Source organism: Hevea brasiliensis, chromosome 6 (assembly GCF_030052815.1).
Source record: "Hevea brasiliensis isolate MT/VB/25A 57/8 chromosome 6, ASM3005281v1, whole genome shotgun sequence".
NCBI classification, from domain to species: Eukaryota; Viridiplantae; Streptophyta; class Magnoliopsida; order Malpighiales; family Euphorbiaceae; genus Hevea; species Hevea brasiliensis.
Window position 1 is genome coordinate 74,290,626 of NC_079498.1, and position 16,922 is coordinate 74,307,547.

Below are 16,922 nucleotides of genomic sequence, written 5' to 3' on the forward strand. Positions count from 1 at the left end.
TGTAGGTAAGTTTGTATAAATGTGGAAGTGATGTTGGTATGCTTAGAATTAATTAAGTGTAACAAATTGGTGAATTAGGGTTTAGCACCTAGGGTTTGGAAGACAAAAATGTGAGAATGCATTAAATGGTGTGTTGGACTTGGTTTGAGGTGAAAAATGGTCATTTGTGACCAATTGGAGTATGTTAGAAGTGTTGGAACCAAATGTAAATTCGGATTACTTAGGGTCAGCTGCAGGTAGCAGGACCATGGTCCCTCTCAGGGACCAAAACTGAAAATTTACAAGTCCAATTGGTGTGAGGCCAATTGGGAATGAAAATAGACACAAAATGGAACATTTTTCATTTAGGAATTATTCCCAATAAGTGACCAAAACCTAGTGAACAAATTGACCAAATCCGGATTTTTGCAGTCCTACCTGTACAAAAATGACCAAATGAATAGTATTTGTTCATTTAGCCATAACTTGGGCTAGGCAGGTCTAAATGACCTGAACTTTTACTAGTGGACAGCTGAGATATAGACCAAAAACTTTCATGAAGAACACAAATCCAAATTTTTCCCTTAACCAAGTCATTTGGCTACCCAAAGTTGGTGACTTAAAACTGCTAGAACCAGAATTTGCCCAGAAATCTGGGTTAAGTCCAATCCGGCAGCCATTATTCAAATGGCTATAACTTGAGCTACAAAACTCTAATTGGAGTGATTCAAAAAGGAAAATAAATTTAAGACAATAGGGAACATTTTCTATGAAGAAAATTTTGCCAAATTCTAACAGCAAAATAACCAATGGAACAGTGCAACCTAAGACACCAAAACTGAAAATTTGCAATTTTGCCTAAAAGACCTAAGTTTTGAGAAAACAACCAAAACCAACAAAATTGGTAACCAAAATGTTGTATGTGGGTGAAGTTAGAGCTTCCATACCTATTAAGCCTTAGAAAGTTAATAAATTGACTTGAATAGTATCATGAATAGTAACCTCAACATGAAATTTGCAAGAATATAAGTTTAAACATATTGAAATTAGTTATTGGAATTGTTATGAAGTAAAGATACTAAGACACTATAAATTTTGTATTTCAGCTGAAAAAGACTCGGAAAGTCTGAGAGACTGAGTCAAGGCCTAGAGGTGTCTCACGTCAGGTTTGTGCACAATAAACCCTATTTAAGCATTTTATCCTTGAAAAACTGATTTAGTACGCATTATGAGTTTAAGAACTTTTGTGTTGCCACTTTGTGAATGAAAATGTAACTTTGGAAATTGATTTGATTTTTGTATGCAATATTTGAATAAATTGTTTGAAATGGATTTCTGATTCACACTTAGCATGATAGTACCTTATTATTCCTCCTCCATTTATGGGGTTGAGATCGATTATTTTCCTCCTTCTCTGGTTTACCAGTTGAGGTTATAGATCGGATGAGTACTCATTAGCTAGCTAGCCACCTCCCTCATTGATTTCGATTAGCGGGGTTGTAGATTGCTTTGTCGTGGTGTACAACACGGCATTGATCAGAAAATTTTGTGCCATGGCTAAAGTTGTGTATGAATTGGCAACACTATGTTTATTAAATTATTTGACCGAAATTGTGCTATAATGAGTTTTGATAATTTGTGAAATGTAATTGTGCAATATTTAAATTGTGTTTTGTCAATGAATATTTTATATACTATATTTCAAATTTTTATTGTGCACCACTGAGTATTTTTATACTCAGCGATAGCTTATTTTGCTGTCGCAGACAAGGGCAACGAGAAAACAGCAGAGTGAGCTACTACTGAGATAGTGGACTTCACTGATCACTTTTTTATGGGTATTTATTTATACCCTTATAGTTAATTGATGTAAATATTATAATATTTTATGTATCAATGTAAAGTTGAGCAGTTGTATAATAAATTGTAATAATATTATTTTTGAATTTTCTTTTTGTAAATTAAGATTTGTATTTGTGAATTTCGTACTATATGCACTGTGAATGAAGTTTTGAAATATTTTAAGTTGATAAATTTTTGGTTGAATTATGGAATGAATTGAATTGTGCTGACTTGAGATTATTTAGAGGTTGGGATTTGTGGAAAATTTATTGGAAGTGTTTTTTTCAGGTATTTAAAGAACTGTTTTCTCAAAATACAGACGGCACTCTGCCGAAATTTTTATAAAATTTACGGAAAAATAAAAATGGACAAAAATTTGTACTAGTTTTTAAGCTTTAAATAAATGATTTTAATTCCTACCAAAACACTCACCACTTCCAAAATGTAAGAAAATAATTTTAAAATCCCTTGTAGTGTACTTAATGAATTATCGGTAGGTAAAGTTTGGTAGTTCATTAGGTATTCTACGGGATCATGTTATACCTTACAGAGGGGAAAAGTGTGACATGTTTTAGTGGTATCAGAACATGATTTTCCAATAAATTTTGACTATGTGTATGAATATTTCTTTGATAAGTACAACTGCTCAAGTGTCTTTAATTGATACATATGACATATTTACATCATGATTATGCACTAACGGAGGTCAACCTTCTTGTGTTTGATCTCAGGAAGTAGAAATTTTTGGGAAATGGAATGGAAGTGGGATATCATTCCGTGGAACAATCTATTGAGGTTGAGATTCAAGGGGAAGCCCCAGCACTCCAGAACGTGAGTGGGTCAGCTACTCCAGCTCCTACTCCAGTACTACAGTTTCCTACTCAGTTTGCATAGCAGATGGCTGCTTTTTTCCAACAAATGGCGAGAAATGTGCCACCTCAAGTTCAGATGCAAACACCTGTAGCACAACCACAGCCCTCGGCTTGGCAATATGAAAAATTGATGAAATTTGGGGCCATCGATTTTAAGGGCACTATGGATCCATTGGAGGTAGAACAGTGGTTAGAAAGAATGGAACGGGTTTTCAAAAAGCTACAGTGTACTGAAGAATTAAAATTTGAATATTCAGTATCTCTTATCCAAGGGGATGCATATGAATGGTGGAAGACCATCCCCCACAGCCTAGTTGAGCCACTTGTGTTGACCTGGTTAGAGTTTTTGAGGGAGTTTCGATATAAGTGGGTCCCTAATGCTTATGTGGATATGAAGTTACAAGAATTCTTGAATTTGAAACAAGGGGATAGAACAATAGCATAGGATGAACAAAACTTTTCAAGGCTAAGCCACTATGCTGAAAGCCTAGTCTCCACCCTCAGAGATAGATGTAAGAGGTTTGAGTTCGGGTTAAGGCCGAATCTGAGGATGCAAGTTGTGGGATTCAGACACCAGAATTTTTCTGAGCTGATTTCACAAGCCTTGGAACTGGAAAGGATAGAATCAAAAGGGGCAGTGAAAAAGGGTACACAAGAGAAAGAGAAAACTGAAAAGACTACTGGTCAAGCACCTAAAGTGGTTCAGGGAAGAGGAAACATTTTGGAGGATCTAGCTCTCGCAGATCTAGCAGAGGCAGATTCTCTGGCTAAAGACCACCTCGGTCTGGTCAGCAGACCCAGAAAGCACCTCGAGGAGCTTTATCAGTCCGGCAGTGTGAGACTTGTGGTAGAACACGGTGGGATTTGTTTCAAGGCCACAGGTGCATGTTTTAACTGTGGAGGGAGCGGACATTTTGCTAAGGATTGTACTAGTCCGTGTCGGTTTGGACCTTCTGCTACATCTAAGGGATCAGCCCAAGTCTCTGCACCTAGAGGGTCACAACTGGCTGGTAGAGGTAGAGGCAGAGGTAGGGGTCCTAGTAACACTCCTGGAAGTCAAAGAACTGTTAACCAGCCAGTACCCAGTGGCGCACCAGTCAAAGTGTATACCATGCATCAAAGGGAGGAGGCTGAAACATCAGACGTAATAGCTGGTATTTTCTCTATCCTTAACCAAGATGTATATGTGTTGTTTGATCCTGGCTCCACACATTCATATGTCAGTGCTCGTGTGATGTATTCTACTGCTATTCAGTGTGTACCAATGGACTATGATGTGCTAGTAACTAGTCCATTAGGCTAGGAGGTCAGGGTAAAAAGACTATATAGGGATTGTCTTTTGGTGATCCAAGGACACACTTTTCTGTTTAATTTGATTGAAATGCCCTTCAAAGATTATGACATTATCTTGGGCATGGATTGGTGCCAAGCATCATGCAATGATTGACTGTAAACTGAAGACAGTCACTTTTGGTCTCCCTTAGTATGGTGATGTAGTAATACATGGGGAGAGGCAGATATTGCCTTCAAACATCATTTCAGCTGCACTAGCCAGGAAAATAATTAGGAAGGGGTGTGAGGCGTACTTGGCACATGTGATAGACACCCAAGTGGGTAGTCTAGCATTGAGGGATATCCCTACGGTATGTGACTTTTCGGATGTATTTCCTGATGAATTGCCAAGATTACCTCTAGAAAGACAAGTGCAGTTTGAAATTGATGTTATGCCTGGTGTCGACCCAATCTCTATAACACCATATAGAATGGCTCTAGCAAAATTGAAAGAGTTGAAAGTGCAGTTGCAAGAGCTGCTTGACAAGGGCTTTATCCGCCCTAGTGTGTCACCTTCGGAAGCGCCAGTATTATTTGTAAAGAAGAAGGATGGCACTCTCTAGTTATGCATTGACTATCGACAATTGAATAAGGTGACAATAAAGAACAGATACCCATTGCCCCACATTGATGACTTGTTTGATCAGTTAAGGGGTGCAGCTGTGTTTTCCAAAATTGACCTGAGATCAGGTTATTATCAGCTGAAAGTACAAGAGCAGAGTATTTCTAAAACTGCCTTTAGAACCTGCTATGGTCATTATGAGTTCTTGGTCATGCCATTCAGGTTAACTAATGCTCCGACTGCTTTTATGGATCTTATGAACACTATCTTCAGACCATACCTCAACCAGTTTGTTGTGGTTTTCATAGATGATATATTGGTCTATTCGAGGAGTGTAGAAGAGCAAGATAGACATCTGCGGATTGTACTGGAAAGTTTGTGGGAGAAACAGCTATACGCCAAATTATCGAAGTGTGAATTTTGGCTGAAGGAGATATCCTTTTTAGGACACATAGTATTAGCAGAGGGTATTAAGGTAGATCCTAGTAAGATAGAAGTTGTCCTTAATTAGAGGCCACCCATAAATATCACAGAGATTCACAGTTTTCTGTGTTTAGCTGGATACTACCATCGATTTGTGAAGGGATTCTCCATAGTGGCATCTCTATTGACCAAGCTGCTTAGAAAAGATGTGAAATTTCAGTGGATGGATAAATGCCAGCAGAGTTTTGATGAATTGAAGAGATGTTTGACTGAAGCTCTAGTCCTGACTTTACCTACTCCGGGTAAAGAATACACAGTTTACAGTGATGCCTCTCACAATGGGTTAGGCTGTGTATTGATGCAAGATCGAAATGTCATTGCCTATGCATCACGCCAGCTAAAACCGCATGAGCGAAATTATCCGACACATGACTTAGAGCTTGCAGCTATAATATTTGCTCTTAAGATCTGGAGACACTATTTGTACGGGGAGAAGTGCTACATCTACACAGATCATAAGAGTTTAAAGTATTTGGGCACCCAGAAAGAGTTGAATTTGAGACAGAGGAGATGGTTAGAGTTGATAAAAGACTATGATTGTCTGAAAGACTATCAGCCAGGGAAAGCTAATGTGGTGGCTGACGCCTTAAGTCGCAAGACTATGGCAAGTCTACGGGTTACTCCTTTATCTATGGTACATGAGTTGAGATCATTACATGCCAGCTTAGAGATTGATGATGAGGGGCAGACAACAGTTGCATGGCATGTACAACCAGTGTTAATTGATCAGATCAGAATGGCTGCTCAGAATGATTAGAAGTCTCAAAAATTATTAGGAGAAGTCTAACAGGGCAAGAAACCAGAATTCTCAATAAGAGATGATGGTCTATTGCTACACCAGCGCAAAATGTGTGTTCCTAATAATGTTGATTTGAGGCAGATCATTTTGAAGGAAGCACATGAGTCTCCTTTTGCCATGTACCCTGGTGTTACAAAAATATATAGAGGGCTAAAGGAGCATTACTGGTGGATGGGTATAAAGAGAGATGTGGCAGAGTTTGTTTGCAAATGCCTAACTTGTCAGCAAGTGAAGGCAGAGCATCAAGTACCAATTGGGTTGTTACATCCACTACCAGTACCGGAATGGAAATGGGAGAGAATAACAATGGATTTTGTGATGGGACTTCCGAGGACACAGAAGAGTCATGATGCAGTATGGGTCATTATTGACAGACTAACCAAGTCTACTCATTTTCTGCCAGTTTGGATGGACTACAGTTTAGAAAAATTGGCCAAGTTGTACATTGATGAGATTGTGAGACTACATGGAGTGCCAGTATCCATCGTATCTGACAGAGATCCTAGGTTCACTTTTAGATTCTAGGGTAGTATTCAGAGAGCCCTAGGAACTAGACTAAACTTCAGCATGGCATTCCACCCATAGACAGATGGCCAATCTAAGAGGGTAATTTAGATATTGGAGGACATGCTATGAGCTTGTGTGATTGAGTTTAAGGGCAGTTGGGACGCACATTTGCCTTTGATTGAGTTTGCTTACAACAACAGCTACCAATCAAGCATTGGGATGCCTCCATATGAAGCCTTGTATGGCAGAAAATGTAGAACCCCGTTGTGTTGGGATAACGTGGGTGAAAGAAAGATGATTGGACCCGAAATTGTTCAGCAAACTGAAGAGAAGATCAGGGTGATCAAAGATCGACTTAAGACTGCATCAGACCGTCAGAAGTCCTATGTTGATCTGAAGAGAAGGGATATTGAATATGCAGTGGGTGACAAAGTATTCCTCAAGGTTTTCCCTTGGAAGAGGATTATGAGATTTGGCAGGAAGGGGAAACTGAGTCCTCATTTCATTTGGCTATATGAGGTTCTGGAAAGAGTGGGTCCTTTAGCATATTGATTGGTATTACCTCTAGAGTTAGAGAAGATACATAATGTCTTCCATGTGTCCATGTTGAGGAGGTACAGATCAAACCCATCTCATGTACTACTAGTAGAAGAAATTGAAGTGAATCCAGACCTTACATATGAGAAAGAACCCATAGAGATTATGGCTTATGAGGTAAAGCAGCTATGGAACAAGCAAATACCATTGGTGAAGGTGCTGTGGAACCATCATTCGGGCTAAGAAACTACTTGAGAACGAGAGGACATGAGGAGCGAACACCCACAATTGTTTAGAAATTGATACCAGGTAAAATTTCGAGAGGAAATTTATTTTAAGGGGGGGAGAATTGTAACACCCCTATTTACATAGCCTGGTATATTTCACTATTTCGGTGATCAGTGTTGGTCTGGATAATTAAGGGGATTATAACTACACTTAAGACACTAGATAAGCCTTAAACACAAATAAGTAGTAATTGCCAATTAGTTAAGTATAAATAAGAAAAACAGAACATAAGAAGTTAAATGAGCCGAGAGTCACAGCGATGGGTGACCTTCTCGGGAAGGACTCGAGGTCGATTTAAACTCAAATTTCGAACTGTAAAATGTGACGCCACGGTCCTTAGGACTATTGCGAACATAGTGGAAAAGAGAAAATCACAAAAAAAAATTGTTAAGCCAGTCAAATAATTAGGTCAGGGAGCCAAAAGAAATATTTAATTATTTGCAAACCGGGTTGAACCGGCGAGGGGCAATTTGGTCAATTGACCCCGAGAGCTGACTCCTAACCTAACTGTCAAATAAAATCAGAGAAAAGAAAATTTTGGAATCGGAAATTAAATTAAAGAACTAATGGAAAAAATAAATAAATAAAAAGAAAAAGAAAAAGTGGAAAGTGGTGACATCATGCATGACATCATGCATGATGCAATAAATACTATAATTAAAAAAAATTAAAACTTGGATAATTATGGTCTCCATAAGGGATTAATTTATTAAAGAAAGAAAAAAAATTAGCAAAAGTCTTCATTCTTCCATTTTGCCGTCCCTCTCCCTTAGCTCTCTCTCTCTCATTTTTCATTCTTGAAACTACCATGGGAGCTCACCTTAAGCTCTCATAAACCCTAAAAACCCTAAATTCTGCCACAAATTCCCTAACCCCCTTAAGCAAACCTTGCCAGTGGACCTTGATATGAAGCTTGGATGCTATTAAAACCAAGAAAGTGAGGAGAATTGAAGATTAAAATTCTGCACTAAGGTTAGTGATCCAACTTGAATTTTTTTTGGTTTGATTCTAGTGTTTATGGTTGAATGAACTTGAAAATAAACTTAAAATGAAATGAAAATAAGTGTTGGAGGACTAGAAGTAAATTTGAGTAGCTAGGTTTGATGAGTGTATACATGTTTTTTTATTGAATTAAAAGTGTAGGTAAGTTTTTATGAATGTGGAAGTGATGTTGGTATGCTTAGAATTAATTAAGTGTAACAAATTGGTGAATTAGGGTTTGGCACCTAGGGTTTGGAAGACAAAAATGTGAGAATGTGTTAAATGGTGTGTTGGACTTGGTTTGAGATGAGAAATAGTCATTTGTGACCAATTGGAGTATGTTAGAAGTGTTGGAACCAAATGCAAATTCGGATTGCTTAGGGTCATGCTGCAGGCAGTAGGACCAAGGTCCTTTTTAGGGACCAAAACTGAAAAGTTACAAGTCCATTTGGTGTGAGGCCAATTACACAAAATGGAAAATTTTTCATTTAGGAATCATGCCCAAAAAGTGACCAAAACCTAGTGAACAAATTGACCAAATCTGGATTTTTGCAGTCTGACCAGTACAAAAATGACCAAACGAACAGTTTTTATTCATTTGGCCATAACTTGGCCTAGGCAGGTCTAAATGACCTGAAATTTTACCAGTGGATAGATGAGATATAGACCTAAAACTTTCATGAAGAACACAAATCCAAATTTTGCCCTTAACTAAGCCATTTAGCCACCCAAAGTTGGTGACCTAAAACTACCAGAACCAGAATTTGCCAAGAAATCTGGGTTAAGTCCAATCTGGCAGCCATGATTCAAATTGCTATAACTTGAGCTACAAAACTCCAATTAGAGCGATTCAAAAAAGAAGGATAAATTTAAGACAATAGAGAACATTTTCTATGAAGTAAATTTTGCAAAATTCTAACAGCAAAATGGCCAATGGAACAGTGCAACCTAAGACACCAAAACTGAAAATTTGCAATTTCGCCTAAAAGACCTAAGTTTTGAGAAAACAACCAAAACCAACAAAATTGGTAACCAAAATGTGGTATGTGGGTGAAGTTGGAGCTCCCATACCTATTAAGCCTTAGAAAGTCAATAAATTCACTTGAATAGTACCATAAATAGTAACCTCAACATGAAATTTGCAAGAATATAAGTTTAAACATATTGGAATTAGTTATTGGAATTGTTATGAAGTAAAGATACTGAGACACTATAAATTTTGTGTTTCAGTTGAAAAAGACTCGAAAAGTCTGAGATACTAAGTCAAGGCCTAGAGGCGACTCACGTCAGGTTTGTGCACAATAAACCCTATTTAAGCATTTTATCCTTGAAAAACTGATTTAGTACGCATTATGAGTTTAAGAACTTTTGTGTTGCCACTTTGTGAATGAAAATGTAACTTTGAAAATTGATTTGATTTTTGTATGCAATATTTGAATAAAATTATTTGAAATGGATTTCTGATTCACACTTAGCATGACAGTGCCTTATTATTCCTCCTCCATTTATGGGGTTGAAATCGATTATTTTTCTCCCTCTCTGGTTTACCAGTTGAGGTTGTAGATCGGATGAGTACTCATTAGCTAGCTAGCCACCTCCCTCATTGATTTCGATTAGTGGGGTTATAGATTGCTTTGTCGTGGTATACAATACGGCATTGATCGGAAATTTTGTGTCATGGCTTAAGTTGTGTATGAATTGGCAACATTATGTTTATGAAATTGTTTGACGAAAATTGTGCTATAATGAGTTTTGATAATTTGTGAAATGTAATTGTGCAATATTTAAATTGTGTTTTGTCAATGAATATTTTATGTACTGCATTTCAAATTTTTATGGTGCACCACTGAGTATTTTTATACTTAGCGATAGCTTATTTTGCTGTCGCAGATAAGGGCAAGGAGAAAACAGCAGAGTGAGCTACTACTGAGATAGTGGACTTCACTGATCAATTTGTACGGGTATTTATTTATACCCTTGTAGTTAATTGATGTAAATATTGTAATGTTTTATGTATCAATGTAAAGTTGAGCAGTTGTATAATAAATTGTAATAATATTATTTTTGAATTTTCTTTTTGTAAATTAAGATTTGTATTTGTGAATTTCGTACTATATGCACTGTGAATGAAGTTATAAAATATTTTAGCTGATAAATTTTTTGTTGAATTGTGGAATGAATTTAATTGTGTTGACTTGAGATTATTTGGAGGTTGGGAGTTGTGGAAAATTTATTGGAAGTGTTTTTCTCAGGTATTTGAAGAACTATTTTCTCAAAATACAGACGGCACTCTGCCGAAATTTTTATAAAATTTATGGAAAAATAAAAATGGACAAAAATATTTACTAGTTTTTAAGCTTTGAATATGTCGCACCCTACTCCTCGTAAAATGTAACATGTTCCCATAGTACACCTAATGAATTACCGTAATTCACCTACTGGTAACCCATTAAATATACTATAAAGGATTTTAAAACAATTTTCATTCATTATGGAATTGGTGGGTAAAATTTTTTTTTTTTAATTATTAAAACCTTTATTTAAAGTCCAAACACAAATCAAATTTTTGGATATTTAAAATCTCCGCAATTTTTACAAAAATTTCGGCAGAGTGCCGTCTGTATTTTGAGAAAACAGTTTTTCAAAACCTGAAAATAAAAACACTTCCAATATATTACTCAATCACAACTTTATTTGCAACCACCAAACTTCAAATCAACAACCTTGGCAATACTTCAACTCAAAATCTAAATTTCAAATCAAAAATTAATTACTCAAAACATTTCATAAACTCATACACATTGCATTTTAAATATTTAATTTACATTCACTATTTAATTTACAAACACAAAATCTCAAAAATAATATTATTACAATTTTATCTGTACAACTGCTCAAACTACAGAGATACATATGCATACTATCATATTTACATTAAACTAAACTATCAGGGTATAGACAATACCCATATAGAATTTCTTCAACCGTGCTCCTCTTTGACTGTAGCAGCTCACTCTACTGCTATGTCATTTTCTCTATCTGCGACAGCAAGTTAAAGCTATCGCTGAGTATAAAGATACTCAGTGGTGCACAATAAAACGTAAAATGTATAATTTAAAACATTCATGAACAATTAGTAATTCAAATATTTCACAATCATATTTCAAATTTTCAAATCACATTTATAACAAATCATAATTTTGAAAGCTTAACACAACACAACTTTGATCAAACAATTCAATAAAGATAGTGTTGCCAATCAATTACACAACTTAGGCCATGATACAAAATTTCCGAACATGCCGTGTGTACATCACGACAAGGCAAACACCCTCACTAATCGAAATCAATGAGGGAGGTGGCTAGCTAGCTAATGAGTACTCATCCAAACTCGCCCCTCAGACTGGGAAGCCAGAGAGAGAGGAAACTGATCAAATATTAAACTCACCCCACAAGTGGATGAGGAACATATTAATATTGCCATGCCAAGTGTGAATTAAAACAATTTAAATTAAGTTATTCAAATATTTTATGCGAAACACAATCAATTTCTAAAGTCAAATTTTCATTCACAAGTGGCAACACTGTAGTACTTAAAACCCATAATTAACACAAAAATTTCACAATGATATGACTATGTATTAAAAATTTCTATAGAAGCTATTGAGGTTTAATGAACCTATTGAGGTTTAATGAAGGATTGTAAGCTTGAGTGTGAATTTTCATTCACAAGTGGCAACACTGTAGTACTTAAAACCCATAATTAACAAAAAAATTTCTCAATGATATGACTATGTATTAAAGATTTCTATGGAAGCTATTGTAAGCTTTAATGAAGCTATTGAGGTTTAATGAAGGATTTCCATGCCAAGTGTAAATTAAAACAATTTAAATCAAGTTATTCAAATATTTTATGCGAAACACAATCAATTTCTAAAGTCAAATTTTCATTCACAAGTGACAACACCGTAGTACTTAAAACCCATAATTAACACAAAAATTTCACAATGATATGACTATGTATTAAAAATTTCTATGGAAGCTATTGAGGTTTAATGAAGGATTGTAAGCTTGAGTGCAAGCTTTAATGGAGGATATCCATGGGGAAATGACGGAGAGTGAGGGTGGCAAGGGAGAAAGGAAGAAGAAGGCTTTTGGTTTTTTTGTTTTTCTTTTCTTTATTTTGTTTTTATCCTTATGGAAGACCCAAAAATCTAAATAAGTAAATAAATTAATTTTATTCTTTATGGCATCATGCATGAGGTCATGCATGATGTCATTACCTTTTTACTTTTCCATTTTTTTTTTTTTTATTTATTTTTCTATTAGTTCTTTAATTTAATTTTCGATTCTGAAATTTTCTTTTCTTCGATTTTATTTGACAGTTAGGTCAGGAGTCAGCTCTCGGGGTCAATTGACCAAATTGCCGCTCTCCGGTTCATCCCGGCTTGCAAATAATTCAGTATTTCTTTCGGCTCCCTAACCTAATTATTTGACTAGCTTAACAATTCTTTTTTGTGATTTTCTCTTTTTCACTGTGTTTATAAGGGTCCTAAGGACCGCAGCGTCTCATTTTACGATTCGAAATTTGAATTTAAATCGACTTCGCAGTCGTTCCCGAGAAGGTCACCAATCACTGCGACTCTCGGCTCGCTTAACTTCTTATGTTCAGTTTTTCTTGTTTATACTTAACTAATTGGACACTACTAATTATTTGTGTTTATGGTTTATCTAGTTGTCTTAAGTATGGTTCTAATCCCCTTAATTGTCCGGACCGACTCCGATCACCGGAACAGTGAAATATACCAGGCTATGCAAATAGGGGTGTTACAATTCTCCCCCCCCCCCCCCCCTTAAAATAATTTTGTCCTCAAAATTTTACCTGGTATTAGTCTCTGAACAGTTATGGGTGCTGTCTCCTCATGTCCTATTCACGCTCCTTAGTAGCTTCCTAGCCTGAATGATGGTTCCACAGCACTTTAACCTATACTATTTACTCATCGATTGCTCACATCGTGTGCCAAGTTTCTTATGAGCTTCTGTCATAAGTTAGATTGAAATTCATTTCAACTTTGGAGGTAATGAAATCTGTGTGCTAATGGATCCACTTTTTCTAGAACCTCGTATGGTCCTATGGGTGAGAACATAGTTTTACTCTTTTCTTATCAAATCTCTTGATAATTTGATGCAACCTTCAGTTTAGTTTAGAATATTTGTCTTTTCTTGTTGTTGTTTTAACAATTATTTTCCTTTATAGTCTTTTTTCTTAAATGACCTTGTTGGTCATTTATGAACTGCTTATCTCTTTCTTGGCCATAGGTCCATAACCATTATCTTACTATCTCCATTTATGACCAAGGCCTATGTGCTATTTTGCATTATCTTGTTTGCTTTTGTTTAACTTATTTCCTTCTTGATAAAATAGTTCGGGATATCATTACACGTCTTAAGTAAGTTGTTTGCCCTGGTGGCAAATTCTCATCTAGTATTTTTCTCATTTCTTACTGTTCTATTTATTTCTTTCTTTTTATTAATATTCTATAGCTTATTTTGCACTAATGTGTAATCATTATTTTCTTTTGTACTGAACTATAACCTTGTAATATTCTAACTTTAGAGTTTTAAATCCCAGGTTAGGATTTTCAAACTCCTTTCTAATAAGAAAACTTTATTTTATTATAACTGTACCAAAATAGATGTCGTTTGCGACTATTTTTATCCTTGTATACTATTGGGTAGTATGTAGCTCTACACAATAAATCCCAAGTCAGTATTATAATCTGCAGCTTATAGCACAAACATTAAGAATATTGCATAGTTACTACGATACATCCCAATAGATTAAACTTCCCTATATCTTATTTTTTCAAATTCACTAATTTCTTAAATTTATTTTGATTATGGTACCCACTGACATCTATCAACAGTAACACCTTTACCCGCATCTAAGGTAGCTATATTACTATAACTTACTTTTAGGTTCTCTTACCTTACCTAATTAGGCTTACTAATTAACTTTACAAATTCTTGTGTGCTCTTTTCATTAACAAACTCTTCCAAAATTAATTTTAAAAAGACTAGTCACTAATATATCAAAATTAATTATCATTTTTTTAATACATAGTCATATCTTAGTAAAGAATCGAGAAAATACCAGCAACCATGTTAGAAGTTTCATCCTCATTCCTCTGTCGCATAGTATATACTCTCACTAGAGCATCACCTTGTCTTGGTTGATTCACAGTACTCTGACTTCTAGGTGTACTACCCCTACCTCTGCCTCTGTCTCTACCAACTGCTGGTGAACTCTTCGGGGTAGAAACTTAAGCTGATCCTTTTAACGTGGTAATGATCCATAACGGTGTGGACTTATGCAATCCTTAGCAAAATGACCAGTCCCTCCACAATTGAAACATGCTCCTACAGCTCTATAACATACTCCACTATGTGGTTTACCACAAGTCCCGCAAAGTCGATCTGACAGCATTTTTTTGCGTGTCTGTTGAGTTTGTTGATCGGATTGGGATGGTTTCTGTCCAGAAGATCTATCTCTACCTGATTGGCGCGAGCTAGACCCTCCAAAATGTTTTCTTTTCCCAGAGCCACTATCAGTAGCTTGGCCAGTAACCTTTTCAGTTTTTTCTTTCTCTTGTGTACTCTTTTTCACTGCCCATTCTGATTCTATCCTTTCCAGTTCCAGGGCTTGTGAAATCAATTCAGAAAAATTATGGTGTTTGAATCCTACCACTTGCATTCTCAAGCTAGGCCTCAACCCAGCCTCAAATCTCTTACACCGGTCTCTTGGGGTGGAAACTAACCTTCCAGCATAATGGCTTAGTCTTGAAAAGTTCCGCTCATACTCTGCTACAGTTCTATCCCCTTGCTTCAAACTTAAAAACTCTTGCAGCTTCATATCTACATAAATATCGGGAACTCATTTTTGCCAAAATTCCCTTAAAAAGTCTGCCCATGTGAGGACTGGTGGCTCTACCAGACTGTATGGGATGGTCTTCCACCACTCATATGGATCTCCGTGCAGAAGTGATACTGAATATTCAAACTTCAACTCTTCAGCACACTATAATTTTCTGAAAACCCGTTCCATCCTCTCTAACCACTGTTCTGCTTCTAGTGGATCCACTGTTCCTTTGAATTCTATAGCTCCAAATTTCATTAACTTCTCATATTGCTGAGTCGGTGATTGTGGTTGTGCTACAGGTGCTTGCATCTGAGCTTGGGGTGGCACACATCTCACCATTTGCTGAAAAAATGCAGATATCTGCTGTGCAAACTGAGCAGGGAACTGCGGTGCTTGAGGAGGAGCTGGAGTGGTTGACCCACTCACATTCTGGAGTGCTGGGGCTTCTCCTTGAACCTCAGCCTCGATAGATTGCTCTACGGAATGATCTCCCCCTTCCATTCCATTTTCCAAAAGTTTTCTACTCTTTGAGAACAAACATAAGGAGGTTGACCTCCGTTAGTGCATATTCATGATGTAAATATATCATATGTATCAAACATTTGAGTAGTTGTATTTACCTACAAAATATTTCAAATTCACAGTTCAAAATTTATTTTAAAACCTTTGCTCTGATACCACTAAACATGTCACACCCTACTCCTCGTAAGATGTAACATGTTCCCATAGTACACCTAATGAATTACCGTACTTCACCTACCGGTAACCCATTAAATATACTACAAGGGATTTTAAAACAATTTTCGTTCATTATGGAATTGGTGGGTAAAATTTTTTTTTTTTTATTATTAAAAACCTTTATTTAAAGTCCAAACACAAATCAAATTTTTGGATATTTAAAATCTCCGCAATTTTTACAAAAATTTCGGCAGAGTGCCGTCTATATTTTGAGAAAACAGTTCTTCAAAACCTGAAAATAAAAACACTTCCAATATATTACTCAATCACAACTTCATTTGCAACCATCAAACTTCAAATCAACAACCCTGGCAATACTTCAACTCAAAATCTAAATTTCAAATCAAAAATTAATTATTCAAAACATTTCATAAACTCATACACATTGCATTTTAAATATTTAATTTACATTCACTATTTAATTTACAAACACAAAATCTCAAAAATAATATTATTACAATTTTATCTGTACAACTGCTCAAACTACAGAGATACATATGCATACTAACATATTTACATCAAACTAAACTACCAGGGTATAGACAATACCCATACAGAATTTCTTCAACCATGCTCCTCTTTGACTGTAGCAGCTCACTCTACTGCTATGTCCTTTTCTCTATCTGCGACAGCAAGTTAAAGCTATCGTTGAGTATAAAGATACTCAGTGGTGCACAATAAAACGTAAAATGTATAATTTAAAACATTCATGAACAATTCATAATTCAAATATTTCACAATCATATTTCAAATTTTCAAATCACATTTATAACAAATAATAATTTTCAAAGCTTAACACAACACAACTTTGATTAAATAATTCAATAAAGATAGTGTTGCCAATCAATAACACAACGTAGGCCATGACACAAAATTTCCGAACATGCCGTGTGTACATCACGACAAGGCAAACACCCTCACTAATCGAAATCAATAAGGGAGGTGGCTAGCTAGCTAATGAGTACTCATCCAAACTCGCCCCTCAGACTGAGAAGCCAGAGAGAGAGGAAACTGATCAAATATCAAACTCACCCCACAAGTGGATGAGAAACATATTAATATTGTCATGCCAAGTGTGAATTA